Raw genomic sequence first — 15,560 nt, 5'->3', positions numbered from 1 at the left:
AGGGAATAGGGAAACAGGAAAACACCCAATTAAAGTCAGAGGCTCCCATTCTATAGACCACTTGGCATTTATGCATATGTAATTAAGCAACAAAGCAATGTGAGACTTGGTATTTGGGAGGTTGCCCTGCCTGTCCTTTTACAGGCCACCTCCAGCAACTTCAGAGAAACTGCACCATTAAAAGAGGAGCCTGCATCTCTCCCCTGATGTGTACTCACGCTTTATTTGTCATTGGGGCCATCATCCCAAAGAACAGCAGTGTTTGGGCAGCTTTGTGCTGGATTGGCAATGCTTTTGAGTTACTCCATGAAGAAAGTCCAATTCATTTCGCAGTGTATGCCTCTTAAAGCTCTATGCTTATCAGAATCAATCTAATAGGCCATTTATGACACAATAATACCCATCCATTTGGGCTGCACCTGCCAGTTTATCAAATCATTTGGAGGGTTTAATGTTGTATAATTTTAGTCCCCCAGAGTCAAACATGGCATGCCATTGCTGACTGCAGACTGCTTTGGGGAGAGAGTATATACATTATTTTACAAATAATATATAGGTATGTCTTTGAATGTATTTAAGTACTCATCACATATTGCCTTGGGATAGAAACAGGAAATAGTTGCAGTAATTTGCTACAGGCTGAAGATATTTGTAAACCATGATTATAAATTTAACGCATGCTGTAGGAGTCAAAGCTTATTTGTGCTGAAGGCTAAAAGGAGCCTTAGGGCATTGTTGCTCAAGAGTTACAGGATTTCAAATAACCATGGCTCCCCCACAGTTTTGTCTTACAAAGTCTGGAAGCGTAGAAACTCTCCTTTGCCGCTATCATATTCATCTGAATAGTTACTAGGAAAGTTTAGAATCCCAGATGTACTAAATAGCATTCCTATAGCATTGAGAGAAATTAACATATTATAGGGTTGGCCTGAGAATGAAACAGGATTAGCTATGAAAGGTGTCTAGCACATGAGAAACTAATAAACAATTAATAAGCATGTCTGAGGAAATGTAAGAAAGTCAGGTGTCTGGAACACAGTGAGTCCAAGATAGGAAGTCAGACAGGCATTGTTCTCTACACAGTTTGTAGCACACTGACTGACATATACTGTTCCTTGATTGTATACTGTGTAGAAGGAAAAAAAGGAAGAAAAGGAAGAGGAAGAAAGGAAGAGGGGTTATTGTTACCATGGTTTCAGATTTTTAAATGTTGGAGTTGATTTGCTCACTTTCATCTAAGCTTTGTCTTTTCCAACTTAAAATATTTTATTAATGTGTTTCATTTTGCCAGGATTGTGCATGCGAATGACATACTTTGATCATATCCCTTCACCAAGCTCCTTGTTCAGCCCTACCCTCTGGTTTCATGGTGGGGAGGAGCTTCAATCTGTATGAAATTTATTTGTCTACTGCCCACTCTCTTATTAAGCATGAGAAAAAAAAAGGGTTTCGGTTTTCTGGTTTTCATTTCCTTGCCTGGTTTTTCTTCTCAAATAAAGAGGCACATTTGGGATGGGACAGCTTATTCTTACACAGACAAGGGTCCCAATTCCATTTTGATTCTCTCTAGCTAGTCAGTTTGTGTTGCTATAGCAAAGCACCCGAGCTTTGGTAAGAGAAAAAGAAGAGGTTTATTCTGGCTTACAGTTCTATTCATAGTTTATTGGGCAGCTGAAGCTGCCCAGGGCTTCATGACGTGGTATCATATGACGGGGATGCACATATCTGTGAAAGAAAAAATGAGGAACGGGGGAGCACAAAAGACTGGGAGGGAAGGAGTCAGACCAATTAAAAAAAAAAGCACTCTTATGAGTACTGACCAGCTCTAAAGAACCAAACATGCTCATACTCTGAGTTCATGAAAGCAGTTATGACCCGATCACCTCTCACCAGACCTACCCCTTCAAAGTCCCACCATCTGTAAACACTGTTAAATTGGGGACCGCGATTTCTGTACATAAACCTTTAGGGGGCAAAGCATCTCTAAACCATAACAGTTAACTTTGGGTAGGTTATTTTCTGAGTTTCAGTCTCTCTGTAATTAGGATAACAATGTATATACCTTAGGATCATTGTGAAGATAAGATGAGAGCCCTGGATCGTATGAACACATGCATCCTTGAAGAAGGCAGACACCAGTGCTGGGAGTGGTTCACTGGTCTGTAGACATACACACTCCTGGAATCCCTTGGGTACCCCTTCTCTCCCCCGCCACCCACGCTCCAAGGCCACTGCATAACATACAAATGGTCAGCGCTGAGTGCATAGCTCTCAAGGTTTCTTTTATCCACACATTCTTCAGAATCCCAGCTGTGCCTCAGTTTTCACAGGGCACCGATTTCCAGATTTGGTAAAGTTTCTCTATCCCTTGGAGTTTCAAAATCAAAATGAACTCAGCAATGGTTTTTGTCTTTTGTTCCCTAGGGGCACTGAAATCAGAACAGATGCCCTTCCCTTAATGAACCAGGCCAGTCCCTCCCTGGAAGCTGCTAGGGAAGGTTTCTCTGAAGCAGGATCCAGGCAAAGGACAGAGAAGAATCCTATGGTTGCCTCAAAAGGACAGGGGACGTATTTCTAGATTCCTGGTGTGTTCCTGCAGAAACTGTTCAGTGTCTTTTTCTATCAGACAGCCTAAGGTACTGATGAAAGTTTACTTCAATTTCTGATTATCTGTCGTTAAAAGGAGCAATTTAACTGCAACAAACATATTATTTCTGTTACCTTTATTCTTTTAACTTCTTGGTCACAAAGCTATAACTCATATAACTAGCATTCGTTTTTATGTATCCAGGTAATAGAAAAGAGGCAGTTGGGACATATACACTTATTTGGAATACAAACACGTGTAGTGAGTCTCAAATGTACTGAAGAATTTTTGGCAGTAGTCATTTAAAAAGTAGATTTATGGGTCCTGTTATCCATACACTGATTCAGAATTCAAGGCCAAGTGCAATACATTTCAGTATATTTTCCAGGTGATTGCCATGTAGACTTTAGAGTTGTCCTTGCAGAGAACTAATCTGAATAATTTTCTTGCTATTCTAAAGGGAAAATTCAAACCACTGCTTGGGCAAAAAAAAAAAAAAGCACTAACATTCTTATTGGATACTTACAGTATACCCAGTGTTCTCCAAGGCATTTGTCATGCAGAAATTCAATTACTTTTTACTCAAATCTATGAAAAAGTCTAATTATTCCCATTTTTCAGAAGTCAATAGGATCTCAGAGAGATTAAGACAGTTGAGTAGTCCCACAGCTGCTAGATGGTAGAATGTAATCCTGCCTACCTCAAAGTCAACAGTATGGTCTAATGGTGACTAACGTCCTTAGTCAACAGTAGATGTATTATAGACATATTATAGGCTTCATATCATGGTATCCCATGGTGGGGATGCATATATATGTGAAAGAGAATGAGAGAGCAAGGGGGGAGGGAGAGAGAGAGAGAGAGAGAGAGACAGTAAACATAGTCAACAGTGACTAACATCTCATTTTTATTGACAAGTCCTTACAAAAATGTTCCTTAAAAATAGTTCCTTGCTCATTCATTCAACTGGCCTTCATCAAACTGAGATGTTATCATTAGTTAGAGATTTTTATGACTTTTGTTTCTGTTTATTTACAACAATATGTTTTTCCTACAGTGTTTTGGAAGTTGAATCCCACTGGCCTTTTATTAGAATGTACTTATTGCACAATCAATTCCCTATACAGTTGTTTTGTTTCTTGGTCCAGCTGTAGATTAATTATAATGGTCATATTTATGATCTTATTGGCACTGTACTAAAATCACTTTTAAGTCAGTTATTAAGATATTAAATGACAAAATCTGTTGTGTTTTTTTTTTTGCTTTTTATAACAAATGTCTTAGTTAAAATGCCTTAGCTATTAAATGTTAAAACAGAATAACTTAATCTGCTGGAGGATAAAATAGGTAAAAAAATTTTGAAGTCATAGGTGTACCCCAGGACTTTCTGAATAGAACCCCTACTGCACAGAAAACAGTACAATAAATGAACAAATGGGATCATATCAAATGAAAAATAAAACCCAGAATGAAAAGACAACTTACAGAATGGGAAAAACTTGCCAGTTGTACCTCAGACAGAAGACTAATATCTAGAATAAAGAACTCAAAAAACTTAGACCTATCCTCAAATAAAAGACTCAGTCAAAACATAGGCAGGTGAAATGAACAAACACCTCACAGATAAAGAAGTACAAACAATGAATAAATATATGAGGAAATGTTCAACATAGCTGGTCGTTAGAGAAATTAAAATTATAGCAACACTGTCAAAGCATTTTACCCCAGAAAAAATGGCCATTATCAACAGGTTTTTTATAAAATGGAGTACTACACAGCCATAAAGAACAAGAAACTAGAGTCATTTATAGCTAAATGGACTCACAATGAAGCCATACTCTTCAGTGAAATAAATAGGACACACATATGTAACTAACAAACAATTTATCTGGTGTGAGAAAATGAAAGTGTAAATGAGGACCAATATGTATAATAGATAATGTGAAATAGAAAGAAAAGGAGAAAGAAAAAAAGAAAAAGGAAAAAATATGAGAAAAGGAAAAAATGGAAAGTCTGTGTAAATAGGGAAGGGTGGGGGGTTGAAGGGAGGGCAGGGGAATGGGGGAAAATAAAAAACAAGATATATCATGTAGAGGTACAAATTCCCAATGGTGAACGTCATCATATTGTATACCAAAAATATACCAATAAATTTAATGAATAAAAAAGAAATCAAATAATAACCAATAATACCAAGGCTTCAGGGGAAAAAGAACCCTTTTATAGTGTTGATGGAAACTAGTAAAATAATTATGGAAATCAGTGTGGAAAAAAATTAGGTAGAAATTCTATTTGACCCAGATATTTCCCTTCGAGGTATCTTCCCAAAAGAGTTAAAGACATCATATGACAGAGATACATGCATATCCATGCTTACAGCAACATAATTCCTAATAGCTAAGCCTAGGAAGCAGTCTACATGCCCATCAACGGATGAATGGATAAAGAAAATGTGATATCCACAATGGAGATGCTCCTTCAGATCATAATGTTAAGTGAAAGAGACACACAAGCTTAAATATCACATGGTTCCTCTTATATAACAAATCCAAATCATAAATAACAGATAGATATTTGGAAGTAGGAAGATAGGTTTTTCTCAAATGGAAAGGGACCAAGAGACGGAGGAGAGGAGAAGAAAAGGTGATTTAAAAAGGGATTAAGAAGTGTTACAAACATGTACCAACTACATGCAAGGAATATAAACATTATGTACCACAAACATATAGTAATAAAGATTTTTTAGAAATATATACTGAAAAAATATTCCTGAGTTCTACTTTAAGAACAGAAATTTATTTTGTTGTGGAAAACTGTGGAAAACTGTGGAAAACTTATGGAAGCTAACAGAGATAAACAAAATGTGATTGTTTTGCTCTCATGCATAAAATAAACACTGCCGCAGAACTCCTAAAATAAATAGGCTGCTGCATTTAAAAAACTACTGGCATTTAGCACTCCAAGCATGAACTATTGGATTTCAACACCTTTAGAGTAAAATTATAGTTTAACCCTAAACCATGTAAGATGTAAGACCTTAAATTCATGTCCAATATTTAACACTGCATTCAGTTGCGGTGAAATCACAAGGGCCTACGGTGGCCTAACCACGATTTCCTCTGCCCACTCCGCTCCTATGGAAAAGTTCCTCTAGGTAAACAATAGCACTCTCAAAGGACCAAGCACAGCTCCTGAGTAACAACTTTGACAGTCCATGGAATTATTCCAACAACTCAATCATACCCTCCCCAAGGAAACTAGAGTGTACCTCATCCTTTTGATACAAGGCCTACCTCCTCTAGCCCCTGGCTGTTCACACTTCCATTTGTGTCATGAACGTGTTGGCCCCCACATGACACACAGCATCCTCTACAAAGACTGTAAGTGCATGGAACGAAATAATCATAATCTCATTTGTCCAGCATTAGGTGTCATGTGTTTGACTCCTCTATAATCCTAGAAGGAATCTCTACCTTTCCAATGGAGAAAACAATGAATTACACTTTGCCATTCTTTCCCTTCTCTGTTTTCATGTTCAGAATCCGACGTTCCTTTTAGAAGACTATGGAATGTGCATATTTTGAGAGGAGACTCTAGGTCAATAGATTTTATAAGGCAGTTGCTAGCAAATGTTTGTATCACTGGAGCACATTCATTCAGGTTAAAAGTGAAAGTCCATAGTACATTTGTCATGAAGAATTTGGAATGAAATCACCTGTCATTCTGGGCATTCTTATGACACAGCTTATGACAAAGAATAATTTCCTTAAACCTTAAATCTTACTTTACAACTACTGTATCCGGTGAAAGCACTTGTTAAATTTCATATTACTGGAGAATTATGCAAACACACAATTGACATAGTGTAAGAACACAAGTCACTCAAAGTCTACTGGGAATAAACACTAAACAGGAGAGTCACGTACAATTTATCTACTTAATATTTTACATGTCAATAACAGAAAGCTCTATCTTTCCACTTCAAAATTCCAGCTCTAAGAATCCAATGTCATCTCCTTACTTTTTTAAAAAGCTTCATAAACATAATTATAAATATACCTGTACTTGAATAAAGTTTTTTGTTTAACAAAACCATGATTATTCAATGAACATAGATCTGTGACTTATTTTGATTTTATTTTTAAAATTCACATTATATTCTAAGTTAAGTACATATCTACAACTAATTCTTTGTTTTCACTATTATTCTTTTTTTTTTTTTTTTTTTTGCTTGTAAACTACAATTTAACCACCTCCAGACTTCAGTGGGGCTTGTAGCTCATGTTTTCTATTTTTTGTCATAAATAATGTTGGCAGACACTGGAGTCAGATTAGGGTTAGAGTTTCAGACCTGGTGTTTACATCTCATCTCGAGCAACTAAGTTTTCTCTTTTATTTCAGATATAAAATTAAAAAAAAAAAAACTTTTTCAAGCTTGATGGGATAAAAATGACATTATACAAATAAATAAATAGTACATTTTGTGTAACTATCTAATAAAGGATATAATTAAGAAATCTAAGACCTATTATTAAATACCTTATGTATTTTATTTATTAAATAATTGGTATTTTTCTTAATTCCAGCCATGTCCATAACACTGTTAAGACTTTTCCATATCTGTAAATACCCTACCCTTATTTACATAATAGGATATTTAAATCATTTAAATATTAAAAGTGGGCTTTTGAAAGGTAGAAGTTTGTATTTCTATAACGAAATAATAAATTTGAATCTAATAAATAATAAACATAAATTTCAGCAAATATATTAAGTACATTTTATGTTAGTCCGGGTCTAGTACTGTATCCCTAAAATGTACCAATAAACTCAATTAAAGCTGAAAAAAAATAAATTAAAAAAAGAAGAAGGCGGAAACTGCTGGTAATTGAAGCAGGAAATAATTCATTTAATAAGTACTAATTCATTAAGTGGCTAAAAAGTACCAAAGCAGTTAGAAAGTATTGTAAGAAATAGAGTCATAGCCAATGTAGTGAGAAACTGCAACTTCTACGTCCAAGGGGGAGTACTCAGAGGGAACTATGAGAGTGAAATAGCCATACTCTATCTAAGGGTCCAGACTTGGATACAGCTCTCTGCAAGGTAGGAAAGTTTGCTGGCCTGACTTGGGGCACAGATATCAGTGAATTGGAGCTGGTCCAAAGCAAGCTGATCACAAAGGTGCCTAACACATGTGAAACAGTGAGTGCCACTGGGTGTCCTTTTACACCTCTGGCCACCACAGAGTAAGAACCATGAAGAGATGCCCTCCGTTCTTCTATGCTTACCCACATCTTCCCAAGGTTTTCCATCAACAAAATCCAACATTGCACCAGCTGATGAAGGAGAAATATTTAATATGGTCTAGCTGAGATAACACATCAAGGCAAAAAAAAAAATCAGTGTATTTGCAGCTAAAAGGTAATATGACTTACATATATTTTTTCACTTATAATCTAAACTTATCTTATGTTTTCCCAACAGGACTTGTACTCTATTGAGAAACACTGACATAGCACATTGAGTTTTATTTATTTACATATTTTATGGTTGTTGAATTTTTGTTTTGATTACCATCCAATAATTGTAGTGAGAAACAGTGTAATATTTCAACTCATCAATGCAGCCTGGTTTCATCAAATCTGAGAGATTACCATTTCCCACATCTTATCACTTCTTCTTTTTTTTTTTTTTTTTTTTTTTTTTTTTTGGTACTGGGGATCAAACTCAGGACCTTGTGCTTGTGAGGTCTTATCACTTCCTTATGTTTAGAGCCCATGTGATCTTTTCTTGTAGAACTTTATAAACATAAATAGGTTACTGTGAACTGTGGTCATCTCACAGTGCTGCAGAAGATAAGTTACGTAAGTTCTGATCAGATCTTACGTAACTTATCTTCTTTTCTCATGTATTATCTTTGCATTCTTTATGCAGGTAGATAGTTTCATGGTCTATTTTTAGGGATGCAAGGGAGATGGTGACTAGCTATTATCACTAGTTTAGCTACCAGCCACACTGAAATTTTTCTTTTATGGTGTCCACTTTGGCTTCTTGCAAGTTATTTCACATTCTGAAGTAGTGAAATACAGCATTCATTCTTCTTTATTCTTTCAGGGTATATAGCAAAGTTATAAAATTCCACCTCACTTCAAATTAGAGAATAATGAGCTGGCATTGAGTTTGAATATACTATAACACTTAGGTTTGATCAAAACTGGAAAATACTGTTCCCTTGTGCTGGAATTTCATTTCTTATGGGAAAGTAAGATTTATTTCTTTTTTTACCCTAAGCTTCCTTATAATTCTTTTACTCTGGAGGCAGGATCTGTAATTAGAGTTTGGAAATATGCTTTGGGACACTCAGAATTACATTCAGAATCTGTCAAGTTCCTCTTTCAAACTGTATAGTCCCTCCTTTGCAAGATAAAATCTATACATCTGAGTGGGACACACCAAGCTTTCTAAAACAGACTGCTTTGTGTCCCAGACTGATATTTCATCATTTTTCACTTTTTGAAAACTTCCAGTACTCCATTGGTTCCATTTTTGTTGGCTTCTTTTCAAGTCCTCATACTAAAATGCTCTACCATTACTTCTTCTTCTGAACAACTATTATTTATTCTTCATCTTCCAGCTCAGAGCTCACATCTTCTAGAACACATAGCATTGCCTCAACATCTGGCTGTGTCATTATTTTATATTCCATTACAGTGCTTTACAAGATCCCCATAGCACTAAGCATTCATTTCTGGGTAGATGAGTTATCTATTTGCATGTCTTCCTCATATAAATGAACATAGCAGCAAGAACATAGTAGTATTTATATCTTTATCACTTACTATTCAAATGAACTGAATATCTACTCTGCAAAATCTTACAACCTGGTTGTTGTTCATACAGTTTTTTTTTTTCTCTCATGGAGTTTATTGGTACATTTTAGGTATACAGTACAGTTACATTCATCATTGGGATCTTGTATCTTTACATGACAGGTCTTGGTTCTCATTTTTTCCGCATACCCCTGCCCTTCCTTCACCCCCTCCTCCCTTCCCTATTTACAAATACTTTATTTCCATTTTTTCATTTTCTCATGTTTTTCTTTTCTCTTATTTACTTTCCCTCCCCTTCCCACTTCCCCTACACCTTATCCCTTTTCTTCCTATTTCACATTGTCAATTATACCATTAGGATCGTATGTACAATTATAGTTTTTCATACAGGAGAAAGTATTTGGTGTTTACACATGTGTACGTACACTTTCTACTTCATATTACTTTAAGGAAGCTTTGAGGAACATTATTTTATTTATATGTCCCCAAAATCTATGCTAATATTTGAATAGTTTTTATCCAATCTGAGGGTCAAAAGATTTATTTTGAGATGGATTACAGCATCCATGGCCATAATCTCTGTTTGTGGATCGAGGTGTTAATAGCACTATAATATCCAAATGTCATTTCTGGTCTGGAAATGCTTCACTTCAGCCACAAACGAATATTGTCAAAGGTGATTAACTTTGTCACCTTAATAGATGAGGCCTTCTCCCTGCTTGGCCCTGGAGGGCTGCTCACCTAGAAAAATTGTTGCTTTATAAAGGAATAAAAAGGTAAAAGGAGGCAATATTGTGCAGAAAAGAGTGAAGCCAACCATTAACCTACTTGGTGTTCAAGGCATGGTTTTAAAATTGAGTTGAGGTTCAACAGTTTGACATTTTGAATATTGTTTAACTACTTAAAAATTGCATTAGGCCCAACTACTTTTTCCTTAGTGACCCAAGGAACATCTTCAATGAGAAAAGGAAAAAATAAAAATAGAAGACAGCGTCTAGTTCTTAATATAATCCAGAATGGTTATTCTATACCTTATTTCTTTTAATAAAATGCACCAATGCTTATGAAGTTTAAGATATGTGCGATATAATTAAGTGGAATACTTATTTTCTAACCACAGTGTTTACTGAAAAGTGAAATGTGCACACGAGGGCTTGAGCAATTTAATTTCAAAGCATCCACGGCGAAGGTATCAGATGATTTAGAGGGATCTTTATAGTTGAGATTAACCTACAGTTGTCAGGTCTCATTTTAGCCACATATTAACCAATCGGTGGTGATCATACAAGAGGGTGATCTTTTTATCTAGGAATTAATTCTCAGAGAAAATTTGGCTATCAGTTGACAACACTCTTTGCAGTTGGAAGAATGCAGGATCTGAACATACATCACAGCAACACTGGAGTTTCTTGTGAGATTCTTTACTCATGCTTTGTCCAGTGATTCTTAGTGTTATATAGACATATTAAAAGCAGAACCCATTTGCACTTCCAATATTTATACTTGAAGAAATAACATCTCTAAGGCATCAACATTTCTATAGGTACTATAAAAATATTTATATTTCTTTAACTTACTTCTCAGGGTGTTGCTGAGGGGAAAATAAAATCATAAGTGAAGCAAAGATTTGAAAATTTGAAAGGCCCTAAAAATGAGTCATATAATCTGCTATAGCCTGCATCTGAATTAATACCAGTTTCCAGTGTTCTGGACACAGCTATTTTAGGTGCAATGTGATATACAATATTTTCTTTGAAAAGAAAGAATAATGTCAGATAAGTTGTAGTTTTTCACATTGGTGAATTTCTTCACATTTTGTTTCAAATGATCAGAGCATACAGTAGCAAGTGGAAGGTACATGCAAGGAGATAGACATAACTAATTAAAGCTTTACCGTAATAAACAACCTCTTCCTATCTGTTCTAGGTGAGAAGGTAGGAAGGGAAGAGGGAAAAACAAGGAAGAAAACAGAGGGAGGAAGGGAGGAAGGAAAGGAGGGAGGGAGACAGGAAGGAAGGAAGAGGAGAGAGGGAGGGAGGGGAGGAGGAATAGGGTTCCGTCCCATGCCATTACGCAATTGTTACAGTTGAATCACAACTCATAGCATTCACAATGATTTGGTGGAACGTCAGCAAAGCAGACCAAACAGCTTCTAAAATACATTATAATGGCCTCAACCATCTATTACATCTATTTTTATGATGTCAGTAAATGGAAAAACAACACCCTTTGATTTCTTAATTTCCAATTGGTTTTAGGAATCAGATTATGTCATTTTAAAACCTGCCTGAAGATGGAACTTCACTTAATTAAACCATTCTGATAAAGATTGTTCAGCTTTCAGTGTTAACTGGATTGTGTCATTTATAGGTGTTTATAGTAATCTCCCTGAAAATTTTGCTTTCAAGATGAGCTGTTACTTCTGAATAAGCTTTTTCTTACATCCCCAAGAGGCACATTTTGACCAGTAGGGGAAGCAGCTTGAGGAACAATCATTTATAAAGCATGACAAGGCAAGAAGATGGAAAGACAAATCTTTATTGACAACATCAAACCTATAAGTAAAAACACCATAGACTTATGTTAGAACTTCTAGCCATAAGATATGATCATATTTTCTCTTTAGCATTTAACTCATCTTGCATCGGGTCCACTGTTACATCTGAAAACACACACAAGAATAATAAATAGACTTGGAATTATTTGTAATGGCTATTTAGGAACAAATGCTACTGAAAATAATACACCAAAAACAGTACATTGTATTTGACTTTTCATTAATTATGTGGCTTTAAATTAGTCACAGATTTCTCCCACAGTTTAAGGAAAAATAATAATTGCCTTATCTTTTCTGTAGAACTTTTTGGAGAAGAGTAAAATATGTTAAATGTTATAATTTGAATTTGTTCTTTTTGTCTCCATATGTTCAAAACCTAATCACTAATGTGATAGCATTATAATAGCAGGGCTTTGGAAAGTGATAAAATCATGTGGTGAAGTCCATAGAATAAGATAAATACCTTTAAAAAGAGGTCCTAGAGAGCTGCCTTTTTCTTGCCCCTTGCCCCACATGTAAATAAAGCAAGAAAAGAGCACTTTTCAACCAGAAATTTGGCATGTTCCTGCCCGGGACTTGATCTTGGAATTTTTGTCCTTAAGAAGGGTAAGAAATAAATTTCTAGGTGCATAAGGTACTCAATATTTTGGTATACTTTATTATAGCAGCGCAAATGGATTAAGACAGAAAATCTATATAAAAAACTGAAAATTACTAAAACTGCGACATGATATGCTCTTTTACAAAGTAATATTCAGAGTGTTTATACTAAAATTCTAACAGAGAATTTGTGCCAACAGAATGACATTCATGTGTGAAATATGTCTATTTAATGGCATGATGATTTTCCATAAATAAATGAACTAAAGCCTTTGTACTATATCAACAGCCATGGGCCCTTCATACATGCTAATATGATCTGTGGTGATAATTTTGATTGAAAAAATTAAACAGCAGGCAAATAAACAAAGATTTCAGGAACAATGCAGCCATTATAAAATCACCTTCAGGACATAAGGGAATTAAAAACCCTTAATTTATAAAACCATATTTTCCTGGTAACTTTGATGGGTTGCATTTTGATTTTCAATTAAGAAAAATGACAGCAAAAGATTAGTTCTTACAATGGGCTGCTGTAAATGAAATGGATTTGTCTTCAGGGACTGTTTGTTGAGTTTTTAAAAGATAAATTGCCGGGCCTATCTAAATAATCATATTTGTCAGAAATGATAAAATATAACCATATGTAATCAATATCAGGATTCCATTAACTCCATTCAAATTATTCATCATGTGATTCAAAAGTTGACCCTACTTTTGGATAATACACCAAATAATTCTAATAACACTGACATAATACATAATTTTACTCTATTTTTCTTTTTTAAACAACTTTTAGAATGTCAGTAATGGAAAATCCAAACTAAAGTTTAATTATTCACCAAAACATATTTGATCTGAGCACAGCCAAGGTTTAGAAGGGATAAAAGCCATCATTTATTGATACTTATTATTTGAAACACACAGGTAAATTTAATCCTTGCAATAGCCTGTGATATTGGAGCCATTATCCTAGGCTTACAGATAAAGATAATAAGGTTAAATAATGAATTCAAGATCACACAGCCAGTAGATTGAGAAGGAGAGACTCGAGCACATAACTATATGACTTCAAAATTCATGGTCATATCCATTACTCTATTCAGGTTGAAATCAGCAGAGCCACATTTTCAACCATAGAAAACTATGCAGATATTTGAATCAGAGAAATGTGAGATAGATGCTGTTTGTGCCACCTGGTGCTGAACTTTCATGTTTGTGGAACTGAAATCAAACTCCAGAGATTCAAACCAGATAACCCATGTGAAACATTTTTATCCATATACTTATTTTAATGGGTTGCATTTTATATTGCATGCCTGGCTCAGCAACATATATTTTTGGTCATATTTATCTTTCAGTTTTGGACTCAGTCATTGTAGACACTCAGTGTATGCCACGGGCTGAGCCTGAAGATGGCCCTTTCTCTCTTCCCTGCTCCCATTTCCCCTCCTGCTGCCTTTCTGCTCCGTAGCGTAGAGAGTCAAACAGACTAATATTATAGACCCTGGATGGCACACCCTCAGGAGACAGTTACCTTGTATCCTTTCCTGTTCCTTTCTTGTGCATGCCTCAATCATGAAACAATCACACATGTAGCACCATTTGCATTGCCTTCTCTTCCTGTTTGCCTTCCACTATAAATAAAGAGAACTTGGTGTTCCAGGAGGCCATTAACTCCCAACAAGCCATAGCTCCACCACATCCAAGCCAAGAGTAATCTTGGTCTTTGTCATAGTTCTTCATTTCCCACTGTTCTCCCCAGCTTTGGACCCTACGCTGTGAGGGCCGTAGCAGGTGTAGTTTAACAGAACAAGACTGAACCCAGCCTGCTAACTATCTCATCAGGTCCTGTCCTGAGTGGAGACACAGTGTCCCACAGAATTAAAATTGAAGAAAGGAAAAAGGACAGAAATTCAAAATTTTCACTTATTCAGTTCAAAGTTTGCCTCATTCATTAATAGCAACAATAATACCATGAATAATACTAGACAGAATTTAGTGAAACCTGAGGGCCAGCCAGGCACAGGACTCAGCATTTTCCATTTTGCTACATTGGCTCATTGCTACATAAATGGGAAACAAGGATTACAGACTAAGTGAGTTTGCTAAAATTAATGAGAAAATGGAGCCAAAACAGAGATACAAACCTGTGCCTGTCCTTCCTCAGAAGTTGAACTCCACTACAGATTTATTTTAGGGAATTACAAAGACATTCCAGGTTCTGTTCTTACTAAATTTCTCTTTCCTCTTATCGTACAGTGGACGCTGAAGTTACAACTGGCTGGACATCCAAATAACTTGGGTTCATTGGGATAATGGAAGATTCAACTGCTTCTTCTTTTTTATAGCATATACCCAAGTAAACATCTAGACCTCAGCTGTATTGACTTACAACCAACCTTCCTTTAGAACCAATCAGTTTGCAAGTCAAGGGTCCACTGTACTTGGTGCTTAGAACAACCCTGTCAAGTAGATGTGATCATCCACACCCAGCAGACAAGGGCAATCGAAGTCATAGGACTAAACGTCATTCAGATTATATTTTTGATATCTGATTGGTAATTAAAAGATATTGGGAAATAAGAAAATACTCTTTAAAACAAATCTCTATTTTTCTCTGTTATCTCCTTTCTAAAAAACAAAATGTACCCACTCCACAGGCCCAAGGACACATTTCATAAAGCTAGATACATTGTAATTATGTAAAAGAATTGTCATCAACATTAATCATGCTAAAAATGTTCATCTTTTTTTAATTTACAAAAATGGAGAATAAATACTCATTAACATGGAAGACCTCAAGAACTTAAACTAAATTTTACTTTGAGATAGCAAATTGGTATGAAAAAAGGCTGCTTTAGTTGTCCTACTCTACTATTCCTACCATTCTCTATTAAAAATAACTGATACAAGTAATCATCATTAAAATCAAAAGTGATTTTACAGTAAACTTCAATCACTTATCCTTTATATTTTAAAAAGC

The sequence above is a fragment of the Fukomys damarensis genome, unplaced genomic scaffold (genome assembly GCF_012274545.1).
Source record: "Fukomys damarensis isolate Sample0158 unplaced genomic scaffold, DMR_v1.0_HiC HiC_scaffold_32, whole genome shotgun sequence".
NCBI lineage: Eukaryota > Metazoa > Chordata > Mammalia > Rodentia > Bathyergidae > Fukomys > Fukomys damarensis.
The sequence above is the reverse complement of the archived record's forward strand: the minus strand, read 5'-3'. Positions refer to the sequence as shown.